At 44.1% G+C, this 20853-nt stretch overlaps 1 long non-coding RNA gene across 2 annotated transcripts in view; it reads left to right on the top strand.

Moving 5' to 3' along the window:
• LOC115462266 overlaps nucleotides 1–20620 on the top strand; it is a 33615-nt gene extending 12995 nt beyond the window's left edge. For both annotated transcript variants that reach the window (XR_003940797.1, XR_003940796.1), the window contains 2 exons: nucleotides 11386–11456; nucleotides 20206–20620. This is a non-coding gene — a long non-coding RNA (uncharacterized LOC115462266). The remainder of the gene's footprint in view (nucleotides 1–11385; nucleotides 11457–20205) is intronic.
• Nucleotides 20621–20853: the final 233 nt, after the last annotated feature.

The raw sequence follows: 20853 nt of genomic DNA, 5'->3' as shown, positions 1-20853 counted from the left end.
CCCGCCACCCGGCAGCGCAGTTCCTTGCCATTCTGAACCTTTATGTGGGGAACACTGTGTGGCCTCCTGTGCTTTCTCTATGGAAAACCACTCCTTGTCTTCACCTGCCTTTCTTCCTGCATTCTCCTTTAAGAGGCAGCTCCCTGCTGGAACATCTCCACTTTCAGTCCTTAGCCCTGCTGCAGGCTGATTGGCTGGAACATCCTGCTCCTCAGAGCTTTGTGGGTGAGGCCTCCCAGGCATTTTTTCCTTGCCGTCTGCTTTTACTACAGGCAATGGGAACAGGACAACCTCCTCTTCTCCAGGTAAGTTCTCTGTTTCAACTTCCACCACCACTTCTGTGGAAAAAGGTCTCTCTCCTGAAATTGCAGCCTCTGTTTCAACAATGTGAAAAGTCTTAGTGTTTAAGTTTTTTTCCTGTTCTGTTCTCCCACACTCAGGTGCTCTCAATGAGGCTTCCACAGCCCCACCTTCAGTCCTGCTTACTCCAGAAGCTGCCTGCAGAGGCCCTGACTGACTAGCAAGGTATTGCATGAATTTCAATGTATTTTGGGTGCTAGTTCCTGGCAGCTCCCCTGATGCTTCAATGTTCTGGGGTCCAAAGCCTGGGCTGATTCCTTCCTGCTCTGTTTGTTGCTTCCACTGTACCGAGGCTGACGGGGCCTGTCCCCCCGAGGCCATCCTGTCTCTGTTGATATAGAGTTCTCTCAGAGGATTTCCAGGGCCTTTCCTCAGGGCCCTCAGCAGCTGTTCTTTTCTCTGGAGAAGCCTAAGCAGCCTGGTTTCCTCTTTCATATAGGTTTTGCGATGCTCTGCTGGGGCCAGCCTGCTCAGGGCTTTTGCCATTTTGACTCGCTTCCCCAGGTCCACCACCTCCTTCTCCGTACTTTTAATTCTCTTCACCACTTTAATTATGCCACTGGCCGGGTCCTCTGGATCCTGGCAGTAGTCCACAAGCTCTTCCTCCTCTAGATCGTCACTATCCTCACTGCTTTCCTCCTCCACCTCCGGCAGGGCCTCTTGACAGATCTCCATTACCACTCTTTCCTTCTCAGACCAGCTCTTCTCTAGGGTCTCCGCCAGCTCTCTCTCCCCCTCACCTGCTGGACGTCGTGCGGCCGCGAGGGGGGTACCAGTCCGGCTTCCTCCCTTGGAGTCTGGCCCTCTTCTATCCACAGGGCTCCTTTCCCTCCTCCCTGCGGCACTGCAAGGGAGGAGACCGCTTTTCCTGACCCTCTGGTCCCTGAGCCCAAGAGGCCCCATGGCCTGGGCCTGTCCTGGGGAACGCTCCCCAGAGGCCCTCCACATCCTTGGGGAGGGAGTTAGGCCTCACTCTCCTCCCACTGGAAGTCTGCAGAGCTCTCTGAAACACCTCCTTCCACCTCAGCAGACTGGATGGACCGTGCAGGTCTTTTTCTGCCGTCATCTACTATGTTACTATGTTCCTTCAGCACTTCATAAATTGACCTCCACCTTTGCCCCTTCACCACCACTGCCATTTTGAAAGGAGGACAGTATATTGTTATGCTCTCTTGATGCATTCAGAAAACCATTCCTGAACATTATTCTTCTATCTAATAAAATGCCAACCAGTGTAGAGTTTGTTACTGTAAACAATACTGCATGATACAAAGGGATTTTTATCAGTATATAGAAAGTGTGTTGGAAATAGCTGAATTTTAAAAAGGATGATAATTATGTGTTCTTCTAAGTAGGTGTGAACACAATTGTGACAGACTGTGTAGGAATTGAAGTAAACTACAGTAGACTACTGATGAGATAATGACTCGGTGTGTGTGCTTGGTTTTACCTCCTTTGGATACTGGAGTGGTCCTCTGCTGTTTTTCTTCACTTATTGATCAGTAGTCTCAGGGCAGGACTCCCACTTTCCTTAATTCACAGACCCAGGGATTTTCTTAGTACCAGGTGCAGCAAGTGTTCAAAGCACTGGATCTAATAACCACCACCTCTCTCCCCTTCAGTGCTTTAATCATGTTCTTGCCACCTTCTATTATAAAATAGCATAAGAACATAAGAATAGCCATACTGGGTCAGACCAGTGGTCCATCTAGCTAGGTACCCTGCTTCCAGCAGATGCCAATCCAGTACGTGACAAAAACCCAATTACTAGCATCATTTCATGCTACCAATCCCAGGGCAAGAAGTGGCTTCTCCAATGTCTATCTCAATAATAGACTATAGACTTTTCCTCCAGGAACCTGTGCAAATCTTTTTTAAACCCAGATACTCTAACTGCTATTACCATGTCTTCTGGCAATGAGTTCCAGAGCTGTGCCGCATGGCCATGTCCTGCAGAAAAAAAAGACTACCCTTTTACCAGCTACAGTAAAAGGGGGCCTTGGCATGAGTCAAATACACGTGCTGATGCCAGTGCAGGCCTCCTTTTGCCGCAGCTTGGTAAAAGGGGCCCTTAGATGACTAAGTGCGAATATTTAGTGCTAAACTGACTAAGTAGAGCAGTTTAGATAGGCCTGCTGGTCTGTCTTTAACTGCTATTAAGTTAACTGGCTAGTGATGAATATTTGCTTAGCCGGTTAAGTTGCAGCGGTCAAAACTGAAATTGTATATTTAATACCAGTTGTGGCCAGCATTGAATATCTGAGTCAGTGCTGCTGCCTGAATATTGGGGGGGGGGGGGGGGGGGGGGTTCTTATATTTATCATATGCAGGTACTTTTTGTTGGAATGTAATTGTATTTTACATGCATTGCCTGTCACCTATTATTTCTCTGTGATTACTCTGTGACCTCTGATGTGAATTACTTAGTGAGGTCACACTGTGTGCTATGCAACTTCCTGTGGGGGTTAGACACAGCACATGCAGCAGATGCAGCACATGGAGCACATGGAGCTCATGATCTCTCCTAACCTGAGAGGATCTATGGTGGTGTGAGCATCCATTACCATCTAAGCACATGGAAGGAGCTGATAATACAAATGTATAGTAATATGTATATATAAGCCTGTCTGATTATAATCTAACTACAAACTGTGAGTAAACAGATGTTTTGTTACTTCAACTTTAAAGTGACTCAGCAGTGAATTATTCAGGGGTGAATGAGAGAGAGATGAAGAAAGAAATTAACATTTCTAAAGCTGAAGCTGTGTGTACTAAAATCTGCTAATTATTTACTACAAATAATCCAACAAAAGGGTTATGGGCCCAGGGCCCAGGGCCCAGGAATTGAAAAAGAAGAGAAATATTACCAGGCAGAAAAAAAGGCCACATTTTTCTCTTAAGTTTTAAAGGAAAGATTCAGTCTGTCTCTCTCTCCCCCCACACAGCAGACAGAAGGCTAAGAAAATGGCTGAGGGAAGAAATTCACCATTGTTCTATTCTCTCAAGGTGCCTAAATTAACTGAGTTTAATTATCGGAAGTGGGAACTAAGATTCATATGTCTCCTTCGAGCAAAAAGATTAAATATATGCTTAGACCAAGACAGAACAGCTGAAAATATGGCTGAATGGGACAATGCAAACTATTATGTGAAGTGCATGCTTTTGGAAGCTCTCTCAGAGAAACAAGCCATATTAGTGGAGGGAAAAGATACACCAAAGGACATTTTATATAAACTGAGAACTATGTATGCAACTACATATGCAAAGCAGCAACCAATTTGGTTGGCAGAGTTGAATGAAACCAAATTAAGGGATAAAAGTAAATGTAATGATCACATTATGTATCTTATGTCTTCATTTCAAAAGTTAGAACTTTCTGGAATTCCCATGTGTGATGCATTGAAAAGAGCATTTCTTTTTACCTCACTATCAAAGAAGTTTGATGTTTTTAGGTCTGTAAATGAGGCCATTGAAGGGCAATCTTTTGAACAGGCAACATCAAAACTAAGGCAGGAATGCATAATAAATGATTCTGAGGAGATGTGTTCTCAAAGCAAGTCAGAGAGAAATGAAACAAATTTCTTGGCAAAGAACAGAGGAAGGCGGAGCTATGGGAAAACTCCACCCAAGGGCAAGCTGATTTGCTACTCATGTGGAAAGGAGGGACATGTATCTAAATGGTGTAAGGAAACACAAAACACTCCCTCTAGCTCACCTAAGCCAATGGAACTAAAGAATTTTCAAACCAGGAAATGTATGAAGGACAAAGATAAACACAAGGGCTTTTCTAATGGCAGAAAAATCTTTGACTATGGTAAATAATAATTCAAATGAAAGTACTTGGATTTTGGATTCGGGGAGCACATGCCATTTAACCAATTCTAAGGATTTCTTTCAGGAAATGTGTCCAGAGGAAGGTATTCTTAAAACTGCAAACGCAGGGACTGCTAAGATCCAAGCAAAAGGTATTGGATTCTTAAAATGCAAAGTGTCTAACGAAGTTAAAGAAATTCCTGTAAGTGATGTCTTGTATATTCCCCAAGCAGTTTGCAATATGCTTAGTGTATCTACATTAGATAAGAAGGGATTTGTGATTCATTTTGAAAACAGTAAGTGCACAATCTCTAAAAATGATGAAGTGTATGCTGAAGCTTTTATGCATAATGATGTTTATAAGCTGAACATTTCAGGTGAAGCCTCACATATGGCGCAAGTAAGGAAGAATGATGGTAAAAGTAGTCTGGAAATCTGGCATCGCCGCCTGGGACATCGTGATTCTAAGGTGATCCAGGATCTTTACAGTAAGCAACTGGCCACCGGCATTCAGATAAGTGCAGATGCTGGTAAAATGGAGAAATGCATAGACTGTGTTACTCAAAAAGGTGTGAGACCCTCATTTCCTGCATACACAGGAAATAGGAGTAATAAAGTGCTGGACTTAATACACAGTGACTTATGTGGACCGTTTAATATCCCATCATTGGGAAATAACAGATTTATGCTAATATTCTTGGATGATTTCTCTAGATATTGTGTGGCCTATTTGCTGAAAGAAAAAAGTCAAGTCACAGACATGCTGAAGAAATACGTAGCCATGGTGAGCAATAAATTTGAAAGAAAACCAAAGGTTCTTCAGACCGACAATGGTGGTGAGTTCACTTCACAAAGCATGCGCACATTTCTAGAACAAGAAGGCATTCAACATATCACAACAGTAGCTTATACACCAGAGCAAAATTCTGTTGCAGAGAGAAAATTTAGGTCAATTGTGGAAATGACCAGATGTATGCTGTCAGATAGCAATCTCCCTAAAAGACTATGGGGGGAGCCATTCTCACAGCAGTGTACCTACAAAACAGAATGCCAACTAAAGGCGCTGAGCGCACACCACATGAGACATGGCATGGTAGGAAGCCAAACCTGTCACACATAAGAACATTTGGAAGTACAGCATATGCTCATATACCAAAGCAAAGAAGGCATAAGCTGGATTCCACAACAGAAAGGGGCATTTTAGTTGGCTATGCTCCAGGACACAAAGGATATAGAATTTTGAATCTGAAAACTGGCATTGTTGGCATAAGACATGTTACATATTTTGATGAAAACAAAAGGGTTGATAAAGGCTGGATTATCCCAGATGAGCCTTATCATCCAGAATATGAAACTAGAACCATAATAGACATGCCAGTGTATATAAATGCCATACCAAGGCAGATGTCTGAAAGCAACTCATCTGTATCTAACGAGGAACAGGCAGAGGAAGCAGACACAGAAAGGATCATTGAAGAAGACAGTACAGTTGGAGAAGGGGAATCAATTGGAGAAGAACTCTCAGATTTAGAGGATGCGGAAAGGTCAGACCAACCTGTAGTCAGACGCTCATCCAGGGAAAACAAAGGTGTTCCACCCCCAAGACTGTCTTACCTAACAAAGTCAGCAGAAGCTCAAGAGCCCTTAACATGGGATGAGATTGAGAAATGCCAGCAGAAGAAGCTGCTGAATGGCATAAAGCTGCACAAGAAGAAATTGATGCATTGGATAAAAATAATACTTGGATTCTTACAAAATTACCTCCTGGCAAGAAAGCTATAGGATGCAAATGGGTATTCAAGTTAAAAAGGAATGCACAAGGAAAAGTGGAAAGGTATAAAGCCAGATTAGTCGCAAAGGGATATCTTCAAAAATATGGAGAAGATTTTGATGAAGTGTTTGCACCTGTAGTGAAACACACGACAATAAGAACACTTCTGAGCATTGCAGTCTCAAAAGGCATGCAAGTCAACCACATTGATGTGAAAACAGCGTTTCTTCACGGAGATATAACTGAAGACTTGTACATGGAACAGCCAACAGGTTTCATAAATACAAAACAAAGACAGCTAGTGTGTAAATTAAACAAAGGTCTTTATGGATTAAAGCAAAGTGCAAAATGTTGGAATGAAAAATTGCATGAAATATTGACAAATTTAGGATTTAAGCAAGGTGAAGCAGATAAATGCTTGTACACTAGGTGCACAAATGGACAATATGCATACATTTAGCTTTTGTTGATGATCTGCTCATTGCAAGCGAAAGTGAGCAAGAGTACAAGGACATTGTAAAGTGTTTAAACCTCAATGTTGAGATAAAAGAACTGGGTAATGTGTCATACTATCTTGGTATAGAAATTGAGAAACAAAATGATGGTTCTTATCTTCTAAGCCAGAAGCAGAAAATAAATGAGCTTATTGAAAGTTTAGGTATGCAAGATGCCCAAGTTGTAAGCACTCCCATGATCACTGATTTTCTGAAGGATGAAACAGTAAGAGAACCTTTACCAGATAACATCCAATATAGATCAGCCATAGGTAAACTTTTATACCTAACTACCACATACAGGGCTGATATAGCAAATGCAGTAGGAATTTTGAGCAGAAGGGTCAGCTCACCTACCAAATCAGATTGGACTGCAGTTAAAAGGATGGTAAGGTATTTAAAGGGTACCATTGATTGTAAATTAAAGATTTCAGCCAATAGTAATCCAAAACTAATATGTTACTGTGATTCAGATTGGGCAGGGGATCATTCTAATTATAAATCCACAAGTGGATATGTGTTTATGTATGGAAATGTACAAATTTCATGGGCCAGTCATAAACAAAGTATTGTGAGTCTGTCTTCTACAGAAGCTGAATACGTGGCCGTATCGGAAGCGTGCAGAGAACTGATGTGGATTGAAAAACTTTTGCTGGATTTCGGAATAGCTGAAAAGAGACCAATCCAGATAATGGAAGATAATCAGAGCTGCATCCGACTGTCACAGAATGACAAGGTTCAGTCACGCACCAAGCACATCGCAACGAAATACCACAACGTGCGAGAGTTGGCGAAAGAAGGGGTCATCAGTCTACACTATTGTCACACCAGTGAGATGACAGCTGACATCATGACCAAACCGTTACCCAGAGAACATTTTGTGAATCTGCGTATAAAGCTTGGACTTTGTATGAATAAATAATTGCATGACAGTTATGCATGAGAAGGGGTTTGTTGGAATGTAATTGTATTTTACATGCATTGCCTGTCACCTATTATTTCTCTGTGATTACTCTGTGACCTCTGATGTGAATTACTTAGTGAGGTCACACTGCTATGCAACTTCCTGTGGGGGTTAGACACAGCACATGCAGCAGATGCAGCACATGGAGCACATGGAGCTCATGATCTCTCCTAACCTGAGAGGATCTATGGTGGTGTGAGCATCCATTACCATCTAAGCACATGGAAGGAGCTGATAATACAAATGTATAGTAATATGTATATATAAGCCTGTCTGATTATAATCTAACTACAAACTGTGAGTAAACAGATGTTTTGTTACTTCAACTTTAAAGTGACTCAGCAGTGAATTATTCAGGGGTGAATGAGAGAGAGATGAAGAAAGAAATTAACATTTCTAAAGCTGAAGCTGTGTGTACTAAAATCTGCTAATTATTTACTACAAATAATCCAACACTTTTTTCTGTCCCTAGGGGGCTCACACTCTTGTTTTCTTTAATCTGGGGCAATGAGGTAGTGGGAGGGTTAAATGACTTGCCCAGAATCACAAGGAGCTGCAGTGGGAATTGAACCCTTTTCCCCAGGTTTTTAGCCCACTGCACTAACCATTAGGCTACTCCTCTATTACATTCAGGGGTCTTTCTACTAAGCTGCAGTAAGAACTGGCCTTTCCTGTGTGCTGAGGCCATTTTTACCACAGCCTTAAAAATGCCTTTTTTCAATTGTTTTCAACACTAATATTACCATAAAAGCACAGCCATTAAAAAAAATGACCACATGAGCACTTACCACCTCTAAAATGTGTTGCACTATAACAAATGCAGTTTCATATAAAAGGAGGTGACAGGAAACTCATACTGTTGCAGCAGGAACAGAGGTGGATTTACCAATTGTGTACTCTTTACCCTAAGGGATTAAACACGAGGATAGAATGGAACCAATTTTTCTAGTATGTGATTGCTTTGAATAGAAAATGTGTTGAGAAAACATATGGGAAACCTCTTTAAGAAGGTGGAGCTTAGTCCAAGTCTCACCTATCAGAAACAGTGACAGCGCTGAAGGCGTGTGATGTCAGGACTATAAACATCCCCCTTTACGGTGGGATCTCTCTCCGGACTGAGAGAACAGAATTTAGCACTAAAAGTGAGGTGTTGAGACAGGATTGTGGGGTAAGAAAACTGGTAAAGAATAGTTCACTGATTGAATATGTTCTTTTGTAGAAACAGTCAAGTACGCCACAGACCCTGATGCAGGAACCGAAACCTTGGCCAAAGTCGGCCGTGGGCGGGTACACGAGACTGAACAGCTGCAAAGATAAATTTGAATTTGTACATCTCATGTCTTGGAGGGCATAGCTGACTTATCATTAAGGTTTAGCTCAATCTGGAGGTTTTTAATGCCCATGATGAGTGAGGGGGCTCCTTAAGGTTGACGGAGCTGGTAAAGCAGTCCACAATGGAGTAGCCCCGATATCTATTGAGGCTTTTCTTCCATAATTTAAAAACCACAACAACCAAGTTTAATGCTAGGATCATATTTTGACGTATTAGAATAACATATGCTAATTCTGCCATTAACATGTGGCCATTAGTGTGGAAGCCCCTATCACCACCCATTATGTAGGCGGTACGGGCTCATGAGCTAACTAGAGTGAAGGAGTGGCCTAGTGGTTAGAGCACTGGTCTTGCAATCCAGAGGTGGCCACTTCAAATCCCACTGCTACTCCTTGTGATCTTGGGCAAGTTACTTAGCCCTTCTTTGCCTCAGGTACAAACAGAGAAATATCCAGAGTACCTGAATGTAACTCACCTTGAGCTACTACTGAAAAAGATGTGAGCAAAATATAAATAAATTATTGGTTAGCGCATGGCAGTGTAGCAGCTCTAACTGAATATTTATTTATTAGGATTTATTTACCACCTTTTTGAAGGAATTCACTCAAGGCACTGTACAGCAAGAATAAGTCAAACATAAGCATTAGACAATTACAGCAGTATGGCTTGGAGGCTCGTTTTCAAAGCACTCAGACTTTAAAAGTTACGTGTTGTAACCTATGGAATTTTGTATGTCTAAGGGCCTCTTTTACAAAGCTGCTCTACCGATTCTCGGTGCGGCAAATGAGAGGAAGCCCATTCAGTTCCTATGGGCTTCCTCTTATTTGCCACGTGGGAATCGCTAGTGCGGCTTTGTAAAAGAAGCCCTAAGTACTTTGAAAATAGTCCTATAGTATGCTACATTACAATATCAACACAATACGTGATAAAACATTTTCATAGCCTAGAATATAAGTAAAGATGGAACACATAATAGATTATCAGGAGTAAGAAAATGAGAGGATTAATTTAAAGAAAGTTGCAAATGAGGCCAGAAAGGTGCTTGAACATTATCTTAGCTAGGATAGGAGTGGGTAAACATGTTCTGCTATAGTATGTGCAGCCAGTGTCATTTACTTCTTCCTAGCGGTGTACCGAGGGCAGGGGGGGCAGTCCACCCCGGGTGCATGCTGCAGGGGGGGGGGGTGCAGGGAGCAGCCACACAGCTATCGGCTCCGCTGGTTCCTTGCTCCCTCTGATGTTACTTCTTGTTCCACGGCAGAGAGAGCAGGGAACCAGCGGAGCCGACAGCCGCGTGGCTGCTCCTAACACCCTAGGAGGTAAGAATGGTACACCTGGGGGGGGGGGGTTTCAAGGTGATGCACCGGGGGAGGGGGGTGCACGGTGGCAATCTGCCCCAGGTGGCAGCCAACCAAGGAACACCACTGCTTCTTCCATTAAAGGCCTGGTTGAAGAGACAAGCTTTCTTCTGTACAGGACATGCCCATTCTCTGATCCCAGCACTAAAAAATAATTTTATTTTTTTTTATCACGTGGACAGCATACACACATGCAAAAATTACCAAGGGACACCTCAGCGTGGCTTGCGGTCAGCCCTTTTTTACTGTGGTAACCACCCATTAGTGCTTACTGCAGCTTAGTAAAAGGACCCCTTGATTAGCTGCAGTCTGAAGAAAATTTTGAAGCTGGGTCAGGTAATAAAAATTATTACAATCACATTGGTATGTAATTTTACGCAGACAACAAATTCTAAGTTTAAAATGGTACCCAAAGCAACCTCATTCTGCCTTTCAGCTAGAAATAATCTATCCCTCTATTGAAATGCTTTATAGTATCAGGATTCTGGCCAAGAAAAGTGGTATCTCTGTACTTAAAGAAAAGTCTCAAGGTGCTATTCCTGTCTGACTCAAGAGTGTAAGAAACTAACAAAGCTTCCTTTTTAGAGATCTCTTCCTTTGATGTCTCCAACAAAGCAGTTACACTTGTGTGAAGGAGAAGAAATCACCACAACAGATTGTCATCCTCTATATCCCCTGAAGGACCACTGGAGCTATAACCAGAATATAATAAGCTCTACTGAAGGTTGTGTTGAATAAGCTGGAACTTTCAAAATTTGTCTATAAAATATTTTAAACTGGCAATACAGCAGCAAAACCCGAATATAATTATCCAATCCCATCAATTGTCTGAATTCCTCTTTTCTGTAACTTTTCTGCTGCTGCTACTGGAGTCACTAGCCTAATATTAGCACCTTCCCCTGATCCCAGCTTGAATGACTGTTTGTGCAAATGATGAAGCATGCCATAACTATTACTACTACTATGTGTCATTTGCATAGTGCTACGAGATGTATGTAGCACTGTACACTAAACACATAAGAGACAATCCCTGCTCAACAGAGCTTACAATCTAGTCAAGACACACAAACAGGACAAATAATGGATTAGGGATTTTTTTATTGTGGGAATGGTTAAACCAAAATGAGTATTGAATAAGTGATAGGGGGTTAAGAGTTCAAAGCAGCCTCAGAAAGGTGGACTTTTAGCCTAGATTTGAATAGGGCCAGAGATGGAGCATGGCATACCTTTATTGATGGCCTTCTGCAAAATGCTGATCCTCAAAATGCCTCACACCTTTGATTTCTTTACAGGATCTCCTCTCTGTTTCCTTGAGAACTACTTCTTCTGGAACAAGAGCTGAGGATAGACTGGAATATGAAAGGTAAAGGGCATCCCTCATACTTTTCACTACCTGCTCTATTTGCGAGTGCTTTTTGCCCTAGTAGTATTACTTTCTACCTCCTTACCCTCTATCATACTAGCCACTAGACCCCTGATATTCAGCCAGCAGTGGTGAGAAGTTTAAAAACTACAGGCTTAATTTGACCAGGATATTCAATGGCAGGTCTAATTAAGTACTATGAGGCTGCCTCTAGAGGTTGTGGTAGCCATTTTGCAAAGGCAGCTACTAGAGGCATGAGCAAGTGGGGTTTACTCCTTCCCCCATCACCCACTGGACTACCAGAGACTTCAGGTAGGACCAGGGGGTCCTATGTTGAGTGGGGGATGAGTAATAGGGATGAGAGGGGGTTATGGACCTGTGGGAGGGTGAGGTTTCTTGTCTAATCAGGGAGGATCAGAGCCTGGGATCTAGGGATCTCATCAGAGGGCAGGGAAGGAGGATCGGAAGGACACAGGACCATTTTAGTTATGCGAGTCCTGGTTGATATTCAGTGCTGGGGCCTGCATAGCTAACTTGGTGAATTTAGGACAGCTTTGAAGCTGTCCTAAATTTGCCCAGTTAGCTAAGTAGGTGCCGGCACTGAATATTGCTGGCACCTGCATAACTGCCAGATCCTCCCTACTGCCCCTGACCTGCCCACTTTTGACATGGCCATTTTGCACTGATATTCAACGGTACTGCCCAGTTAAGTGCTGCTGAATATTAGCAGGTAGGTGGCCACAAGCGATTTACGCGGGCAGTGTCCTCACCTACCTGCTTAAGGGGTCCTTTTACTAAGGTGTTCTGAAAAATGGCCTGCGGTAGTGTAGGCGTGTGTTTTGGGTTCACGCATATGCATTTTTCAGCGCGCCTGTAAAAAACGCCTTTTTAAAAATTTTGCCGAAAATGGACGTGCAGCAAAATCAAAATTGGCACGCATCCATTTTGGGTCTGAGACCTTACCACCAGCCATTGATCTAGCAGTAAAGACTCACGTGGTACCAGGCGGTAATGACCTACGCGCATCAAATTCCACTTGGCGTGCATCCGATACGTGTGTCTGAAAATAGGGCATATAGGATGCACATCAAAAATGAAATTACCGCAAGAGCCACATGGTAGCCAGGCGGTAACTCCATTTTGGCACGCGTTAGGCACATTTAGAAGCTTACGTGGCTTAGTAAAAGGACCCCTAAATCACTTAGAATATCAGGCGGTGTGTATATAGAGAAGGCAGAAGTCAGCCTTCTGTACAATAAAACAACTAAATATAACATAACATAGACCGCATTATCTGGGGGGTTTTAGCACCCATACTTTTACACACGGACGGAATAATGTCACCCTATTAATGCTCTCTAAATCTCATTTTGAAAGGCATTTGGTTGTGCTTTTGTAAATAGACCTCATATTCTCCTACAAAGCAAAACACATTCAAATAAATTAAGTTCAAAAATATAGTCTATGAACCTGGAACATCTGTGGCACTTTAATTGGTCCCAGCTAAGTAAACAAAACAAATATTTCTCATCTTTTTAATAATAAAACTTCCAAATAGAGAAACTGTGCACATGCAGAAAAAGGCCTGACTGGGGTCTTGAGTGCTGTAAAGACTATTCATTTCTAGGATGGTTAATTGAATTTCATTGCCCTTAATTGTTGGAAACTCTGTTTTCTAACATAAGGTTTCCCTAGGCTGAATGATTGGTCTTCTGCGTATTAATTATTTCCTCATTAGTCACATGTTTACTTCAGAACTACTCTGAGAAAAACATAATATGAAAATCATTCATATATTGTTGACTAAGAACTGGCTGCCAGCCTAGACAGTTTCAGAGATTTATTTTCGCAGAGGCTTATTTTTATTTTGATGGGAATGTCAGTGTTATGAAAAATGCAAAGCAATAGGGAAGGTACCGGGTGACCACATCTCCTCAAAAATAGCTGAGATTACATCAAAAAAATCAAGATTAAAATCTGTCCATGTACAAATGTGCATGAATACATGCTAATGCATATTTATCAAGGATGTTAATTTGTTCTATTTCATTGAGCATTGCCGCTAAATTATTTTGTTAGACATTAACATGGGATACAATACTTAGTATTAATACTTAACAGGCTTAACATGACCTGCTAATGCCTAATGCCAGAAACATTAATTATATAATGAAGAATCCTGTTCAAATGTTTAGCACAAAACATTATAAACTAGTAAAAAAGGCCCGTTTCTGACACAAATGAAACGGGCGCTAGCAAGGTTTTCCTCGGAGTGTGTATGTTTGAGAGAGTGTGTGTGAGAGTGACTGTGTGTGAGAGAGAGAGTGAATGTGCAAGTGTGTGTGTCTGACAGAGAGCGAGTGAGACTGGGTGTGAGTGTGTCTGTGAGAGAGAGAGTGTGTGTATGTGAGCATGAGAGTGCGTGCCAGGGTCCCCCCTCCCTCCCGCCCTCTGAGTTCCAGGGTTGTTGTCCCCCTCCCTCCCTCCGAGTTCCAGGGTCGTCCTCTCCCTCCCTCCCTGCCTCCGAGTTCCAGGGTCATCCCCTCCCTGCCTCTGAGTTCCAGGGTCGTCCCCTCCCTGCCTCCCTCCGAGTCTCAGGGTCCCCTCCCTCCCCTGCATTCATCCATATGCAAGCAACGTCCTCTGTGCCCTGCCCCCTCCATCCATCCATGTGCAGCATCTCTCCCCTGCCCCCTGCCCCCTCCACCTCCCTCCGAGTTCCAGGCCCCCCTCCCCCCTCCGAGTTCCAGTGTCCCCCTCCCTCTCTCCCATTTCCAGGGACCCTCCTCCCTCTGTCTCTCCGTCCCTCCCTCCCAGTTCCAGGGTCCCATGGAACTGTGAGGGAGGGGGGACGGAGAACGTTGGAGGAGTGACGTCAGCAGGTGGTTACAATCCCAGTGACACACATTGGAACGTTGGAGGAGAACGTTGGAGGAGTGATGTCAACAGGTGGTTACGATCCCAGTGACTTGGATATAACAAAAGAGAGGGAACAAAGTACAAACTAAAGTCCAAACAAAAAAACAGCACCACGGGCCTTTAAAAATGGAACACAGTTCTTTAATGAATGAGCCTTGACAAAAAGACCCGACACGGGCCGTGTTTCGGTGACTAGCACCTGCGTCAGGGGTCACAGTGATGACGTGGAAAACTTGGGGAATAACTCAAATATATTCCTCTGCAATATATTATTCCTTATCCCACGTCTCATATAGTAAAAGCTACAAAGCACCAAGGCACTTTCACTTTCTGTATCCAAATGGATGATCCATTTGGATACAGAAAGTGAAAGTGCCTTGGTGCTTTGTAGCTTTTACTATATGAGACGTGGGGTAAGGAATAATATATTGTAGAGGAATATATTCGAGTTATTCCCCAAGTTTTCCACGTCATCACTGTGACCCCTGACGCAGGTGCTAGTCACCGAAACACGGCCCGTGTCGGGTCTTTTTGTCAAGGCTCATTCATTAAAGAACTGTGTTCCATTTTTAAAGGCCCGTGGTGCTGTTTTTTTGTTACGATCCCAGTGAGACACATTGGAATATTGGAGGAGCAAATTATTATATTAGATTATGGGGCCTTTTTACTAAGGTGCGCTGGAAAATGGCCTGCGCTAGTGTAGGCGCATGTTTTGGACATGCGCTGGTCCATTTTTCAGCGTGCCTGTAAAAAAGGCCTTTTGTGGGGGGGGGGGGGGGGGCCGAAAATGGACATGTGGCAAAATAAAAATTAGATCACGTCCATTTTGGGTCCGAGACCTTACTGCCACCCATTGACTTAGCAGTAATGTCTCAAACGTTAACCGGGCAGTGATCATCAGCGCGTACACTGCCGATTACCGCCTGGTTAGTACCGCGCATTGGAAAATAAAAAATATTTTCTGATGCACGTATCGGACGCATGTAAAACATGGAATTGACGCCCAGGCCACGCGGTAGCTGGGCGGTAGTTCCAAATTGACGTGCGTGGGACGTGCATAGGCACCTAAGCAGCTTAGTAAAAGGGCCCCTCTGTGAGGAGAAACCCTCAGAAACAAAATTCACGCCTACTCTGCAGATAACCTGTCAAATGCTATTTCAGGCTAAGATTTCACTTTATAATCACAGGGTAACGTGGAGGGGCATAATCGAACGTCGCTGGCCAAATAGATAGCCGGTGATCTATGTTGGCGGCGGCGCTACAGCTGGCCGGAACCATGTTATCGAAAAAGATGGCCGGCCATCTTTTTTTTTCGATAATACGGTTTAGCCCGGCCAAATGCCTTGGAGTTCGCAGGGTTTGTTTTTCAGTGATAATGGAAAAAAATGCCGGCTATCTCCAACCCGGCGAAATCCAAGGCATTTGGTCGTGGGAGGAGCCAGCATTTGTAGCGCACTGGTCCCCCTGACATGCCAGGACACCAGCTCGGCACCCTAGGGGTCAGAGCAGTGGACTTCAGAAAAACCTCCAACATGCATAGCTCCATTACTTTGGGTGCTGAGCCCCCCAATCCCTCCCCCCCAAACCCACTACCCACAAATGTACAACACTACCAAAGCTCTTAGGGGTGAAGGGGGCAACTACATGTGGGTACAGTGGGTTTTGGAGACCTCCCATTTACCAGCACAAGTGTTACAGGTGGGGGGGATGGGCCTGGGTCCGCCTGCCTTAAGTGCACTGCGGTACCCACTAAAAGGGCTCCAGGGACCTGCATACATGCAGGCCTCTAGGACTTGTTGCTGTTGTATAACCTTGGCACACCAGTTGACACCTGAAGACTAATCTCTTTGAAAAAGTCCTTTATTTGAATAAGCACGTTTACTCACAGTTAACTGCAGATCAGAGGTTGTGCCCCACTGGCAAACAGACTCCCTGGTACTGAGATTAGCAGTAGGTCAGAGCTGGCAGAATGGTGTACAATTCCCTCTTTCAGCCACATTCAAGGTAATAACGTTCTCTAACGTGGGTGACACATGAAAGGGATCTAAAACTGGTTTACAAAAATGGCCACTACCTCATGGACTACCGGAAACAAGACAGGGCACACTCTGAACCCAGTTAGCAGGGTGGAAAAAGCACTGTGGGAGTAGAGCCCAGTATCCTACACCCACCACAATGCATTGCTGATGTGACTCTGCAGGGCACCTAACAGAAAAGGTGTCACACTCACCCGAGAGCCACATCGCAACCAGGGAAGGGCTGTCGGAGGATACAACACATTCTGCTGTCATGGAGGTGGGTACAGCATTTGAGGCTGGCATACAGGCTGGCAAAAAAGGTTTTTAGTTTTATTTGTTTAGTATGGGAGGGGGTTGGTGACCACTGGGGGAGTATGGGGAGGTCATCCCCCATTCCCTCCAGTGGTCTTCTGGTCATTTGGGGCACCTTTTTGAGGTTTGGTCGTGAACATAAAAGGACCAAGTAAACCCGGTGATATACTGCTTATCGCCGGGTTTTTTTTTCCATTATCGCCGAAAGCCGGCCATCTGGTAGCCACGCCCATGCCCACCCATGTTCACTTCGCCGCCGACACCCCCTTTGAACTTTGGCCGGCAACGATACGGGAAAGCAGCGATGTTGCCAAAAAAGCAGCTTTCAATTATACCAATTTGGCCGCTTTTCCGAGATCGACGGCCATCTCCTGATTTATGTTGGAAAATGGCCGGCGATCACATTCGAAAATGAGCTGGATAGTAACATAGTAGATGACGGCAGAAAAAGACCTGCACGGTCCATCCAGTCTGCCCAACAAGATAAACTCATATGTGCTACTTTTTGTGTATACCCTACCTTGATTTGTACCTGTCCTCTTCAGGGTACAGACCGTATAAGTCTGCCCAGCACTATCCCCGCCTCCCAACCACCAGCCCCGCCTCCCACCACCGGCTCTGGCACAGACCGTATAAGTCTGCCCAGCACTATTCCCGCCTCCCAACCGCCAACCCCGCCTCCCACCATCGGCTCTGCCACCCAATCTCGGCTAAGCTCCTGAAGATCCATTCCTTCTGAACAGGATTCCTTTATGTTTATCCCACGCATGTTTGAATTCCGTTACCATTTTCTTTTCCACCACCTCCCGCGGGAGGGCATTCCAAGCATCCACTACTCTCTCCATGAAAAAATACTTCCTGACATTTTTCTTGAGTCTGCCCCCCTTCAATCTCATTTCATGTCCTCTCGTTCTACCGCCTTCACATCTCCGGAAAAGGTTTGTTCGCGGATTAATACCTTTCAACTATTTGAACGTCTGTATCATATCACCACTGTTTCTCCTTTCCTCCAGAGTATACATGTTTAGGTCAGCAAGTCTCTCCTCATACGTCTTGTAACACAAATCCCATACCATTTTTGTAGCTTTTCTTTGCACCGCTTCGATTCTTTTTACATCCTTAGCAAGATACGGCCTACAAAACTGAACACAATACTCCAGGTGGGGCCTCACCAACGACATATACAGGGGCATCAACGCCCCCTTTCTTCTGCTGGTCACACCTCTCTCTATACAGCCTAACAACCTTCTAGCTACGGCCACCGCCTTGTCACACTGTTTCGTCGCCTTCAAATCCTCAGATACTATCACCCCAAGATCGCTCTCCCTGTCCGTACCTATCAGACTCTCCCCGCCTGACACATACGTCTCCCGTGGATTTCTATTCCCTAAGTGCATCACTTTGCATTTCTTCACATTGAATTATATTTGCCAAACCTTAGACCATTCTTCTAGCTTCCTCAGATCCTTTTCATGTTTTCCACTCCCTCCCGGGTGTCCACTCTGTTACAGATCTTAGTATCATCCGCAAATAGGCAAACTTTACCTTCTAACCCTTCGGCAATGTCACTCACAAATATATTGAACAGAATCGGCCCCAGCACCGATCCTTGAGGCACTCCACTATTCACCTTTCCCTCCACCGAGCGAATTCCATTAACCACCACCCTCTGGCGTCTGTCCGTCAACCAGTTCCTAATCCAGTTCACCATTTCGGGTCCTACCTTTAGCCCATCCAGTTTATTTAAGAGCCTCCTGTGGAGAACCATGTCAAAAGCTTTGCTGAAATCTAAGTAGATTACGTCTATAGCTCGTCCCTGATTCAATTCTCCTTTCACCCAATCAGAGAATTCAATGAGATTCGTTTGGCACGATTTCCCTTTGGTAAAACCATGTTGTCTTCAAAAATGTGCTATTTACTATGAACTATGTACTATACATGTGCAAAGATAATTCTTTTAGTGTTCACACGTAATTGAAATTCATGGAAAGCTTTCACACTTGTTATGATTTAATGTGCAACAGTCACTCAATCCATTGATGTTTCCATTTGAGGCTGTGCACCACAACGTTCCATCCAAGCAGTCCCAGAAACCCAGAAACAACTATATATAAAAGTATATATTTAAAAACTGTGTTGTAAGTTCAGCTTGTATGCACCTCTCTAACAAAGTTATTTTTGTTTTAGTGACATCCAGTGACGATCCTAGGTCGGCTGCCACCCTGGGAGGATCGCCGATGCGCACCCCCCCCCCCCCCCCCGGGGTGCATTGTTAGCTGCTGGGAGCAGCCATGTGGATTTCGGCTCCGCTGGCTCCCTGCTCCCTCTGCCCCGGAACAGGAAGTAACCTGTTCTGGGACAGAGGGAGCAGGGAACCAGCGGAGCCAACAGGCGTGCGGCTGCTCTCTGCATCCCTCCAGCGGCGTGCACCCGGGGCAGACCGCCCCCACCACCCTGCCCTTGGTACGCCGCTGGTGACATCATCTGTAGAGGCAGAGCTGACGCTGGCTGCCGAGCTACTGAAGAGGCTGTGGTGCCATTAAAGTGTAAAGGGGTTTGGATCTGATATTCTGCCTTTTTTTTGTACCTGGGGGTAATGGAAGATTAAGGGGCCCCTTTTCAAAGCGGCAGTGGGGCTACCACACACCAAATCAACACTACCACCTGGTGGTAATGTCGAAGTTGGCACGGGTTGTTTCCCACAGTATAAAATATTTTTCTATTTTCTACCGCAGGGGGCGTTCCAAGCAGTAATCAGCAATGCGGCCACATTGGTGCATGCTGCATGAGTACCGCAAATGTAGCATGTGAGCCCTTACCGCTAGGTCAATGGGTGGCGGTAAGGGCTCAGGCAGTAAATAGCTGTGTGCTACCTTTAATGCTAGCGCATGGCCATTTACTGTCCCCCATTAAAAAGAAGTTTTCCCAACTGAGGTAAAAAATGTCCCAATGCGCACCAAAAACACGTGCCCACACTACTGTAGGTCACTTTTTACTGTGTCTTAGTAAAAGGACCCCTAAGTGCAGGGCTTTTTTGAGGGGGTACTTGGGGGTACTGAGTTTTAATGAAAGAGCTCAGGCTCTGCACACCAATTCTGCCTTGTCATAGATTCTGTGACTGGTTGCAGGGGGCCTGGCTATTATGCTGTTGAGGATTTAAAATTTGTGGTATTAGTATGCTGGAAAGGTGATGGGAGTAATTCTGAACGGGAACTCATTCGAAGAGAACAAAGAATGATATACAATTGGGCTACTGTGGAACCGTATGGTTTGAATAAAGAGGTTGATTGGCCACTATTAATGACGCTATAAAAGAGGAAGGAGATCAGATGTAAGATCATCTGATTAGTGTGAGTTGGCTATACCGTATACAGAGGGTAACTGTGGTGTACCAGGCAGTTCTATGAGGCTGTTGAAGGTATTGTTACTGATTTGATTAAATGTTATTTGATGGTTTTGGATGTATGTTATGAGGAGTAATTGTTGATGTTTTGTAAAAGGTCTCCTGAAGAAGAAAAATGAAACATGGCCTGTGTTGAGACCAGATGGATGGTTGTAACCTGCTTGAGAGGAGTGATTCAAATCCAGACAAGCCCCCTTGCTGTGCTGCGATTTTATCGGTGAAGATTTCACTTATGCTGGTGTTTGCAATTGTGATTACAACATTATACTGTTTGAGTTTTCATCATCTGAACTGTATTGCATGGATATTGGACTATGAAGTTTTGATACATCGTGTGGATATTAGACATACTAGAGAACACACAGTTCGAGCAACCAGTGGGGTTGTAATATAGAAGAGTTCTTATGGACTACATTTTTTGTGGGACATTTTTGTATTTCACAGTTCGTATGATTGAAGACTGCAGGAGGTTTGATGGTATATGTGAGAGATCTATTGTTTATGAGCGAGAATGTGGTATTCAATAAATAGTAATTATGATATATAGAAGTGGATATGTATATTGTTTAAATGATTATGAAAATAGTCGAGTGTTTAACATCTCAGACATGAAATGTTAAACACTAAGATCCTGTGGAACAGGAGTTCTATAAGTGAGCGCCCTGATTCAGGAGTCCTTTTACTAAACTGTTTGTGTTTTTATCACGCGCTGAGGTCCCCTTTTACCACAGTGGGTAAAAAGCTG

This window comes from Microcaecilia unicolor, chromosome 2 (assembly GCF_901765095.1).
Source record: "Microcaecilia unicolor chromosome 2, aMicUni1.1, whole genome shotgun sequence".
Classification (NCBI taxonomy): domain Eukaryota; kingdom Metazoa; phylum Chordata; class Amphibia; order Gymnophiona; family Siphonopidae; genus Microcaecilia; species Microcaecilia unicolor.
The sequence above is the reverse complement of the archived record's forward strand: the minus strand, read 5'-3'. Positions and strand labels throughout refer to the sequence as shown.